This window comes from Symphalangus syndactylus, chromosome 24, assembly GCF_028878055.3.
Source record: "Symphalangus syndactylus isolate Jambi chromosome 24, NHGRI_mSymSyn1-v2.1_pri, whole genome shotgun sequence".
Lineage (NCBI taxonomy): Eukaryota > Metazoa > Chordata > Mammalia > Primates > Hylobatidae > Symphalangus > Symphalangus syndactylus.
The window spans coordinates 55,207,161-55,208,852 of NC_072446.2; the positions used below are offsets into that span (position 1 = coordinate 55,207,161).

Below are 1,692 nucleotides of genomic sequence, written 5' to 3' on the forward strand. Positions count from 1 at the left end.
GTGCCCCTGCCCTAGAGATCTGTGGAACTTTGAACTTGAGAGAGATGAATTAGGGCTGGGCACAGTGGCTCATATCTGTAATCCCAGCATTTGGGGAAGCTGAGGTGGGAGGATCACTTGAGCCCAGGAGTTCGAGACCAGCCTGGGCAACACAGTGAGACTCCATCCCTATTAATTTTTTTAAAAAAGAATAAAAATAAACAAATAAAAAAGAGATGATTTAAGGTATCTGACAGAAGAAATTTCTAAGCAGCAAAGCATTCAAGTTGTGACCTGACTGCTTCTAACAACATATGTTTATATGTGTGAGCAAAGAAATGATTTGAAACTGGAACTTAATTTAAAAGGAAAGCAGAGGGGGGTCAATTTGAGTCATGCAGGTTGTAAGAAATGTGGGTTTTCACTTCTGTGGTCCTGGACTTTACCCTTGACCACCGGGTAACAATGATTGTCCCCTTGAGCTCACTACCACCTCCAGGACTGCCTGTGTCGCATGAGCCACCCAGGCCCCAGGGACTGTTAGGCTGTGGCCCTCACTGAGCTTTTCCTCCTGACAGGGTCATGGCCAGGATGCTGGTGCAGACCATCCACACAGGCACCCAGAAGCTCCAAGACATTGAGGCCAAGCAGAACACTGAAGAGAAGATGGTAGCTCCCAGCCACACCAGCTTTAGCATTTACCCTCCCATTCCAAAAGAAAAAAGCTGTCTGAGGTGGGCAGGAAAGAAATTTGAGGAGATCCCAATTGCACACATTAAAGCATCCTACAACAACACACAGATCCAGGTAATCTCTGCCACTAATCAGCCCCTTGCCCATACTTCCTGTGGCACAGAGGAATTTCTGAATGCCAAGAAGGGCACAGGCATTGATGCACAGACAGCAGGCATAGCAGCCGTGACAAAAGCTACAGGAAAGGGTGTTACCCACATCTGAGTTGTGGTAAAAGGTCAGGGGCCAGGACACCTGTCTGCCATCCAGGGACTGACCATGAGGGGGCTGGAAATGATCTCAATCAGAACACCACCCCCATCCCACACAATGGCTCCTGCCCCAAAAAGGCTCCAAGACTGTAAGGGAAGGGAAGCTTACACTTGAACCTAACCTCAAGTCTCAGCTCCAGTTGGACCTTGTGGAAAGCTCACTATCAGAGCTCTTTCCAGAATATGGCTTGTTGGAGATCCTTCAGACAGTATGGGAGAGTTTTGCCTCCTTACATAGTGTCCTTTGCTTGCACCTCCAGCTTGAGGTGGATGTGCCCCAGAAGTGAACTTTGCATCCTTAGACAAGAGGGGAGCTATAGGGGCAGCTGTGGCCTAGGCCCAACCTCTGCTCTGAGAAAATAAAATAATGTCGGTACCATCTGTTGTAAATAAATAAATAGAAAGCAGAGTGTAAAAGTTTGAAAAATTTGTAGGCTGGCCATGTGATAGAAAAGAAAAACCCATTTTCTGGGAAGGAATTCAAACTGGCTGCAGAAATTTACATAAGTAAAGAGAAGCCAATAGTTAATAGCCAAGACAATGGAAAAAATGCCTTGAAGGTGTTTCAGACACCTTCATGGCAGCCCCTTCCATCACAGGTCCAGAAACCTAGGAAGGAAGAATAGTTTTGTGGGCAGGGCCCAGGGCCCTGCTGCCCTGTGCAACCTCAGGACACTGCTCCCTGCATTGCAGCTGCTCCAGTTCCAGC

The 1,692-nt window shown here is 47.5% G+C and overlaps 1 pseudogene; it reads left to right on the plus strand.

Moving 5' to 3' along the window:
* Window positions 1-374: 374 nt before the first annotated feature.
* LOC129474430 (small ribosomal subunit protein uS11m-like) lies at window positions 375-1,076 on the plus strand (annotated as a pseudogene).
* Window positions 1,077-1,692: the final 616 nt, after the last annotated feature.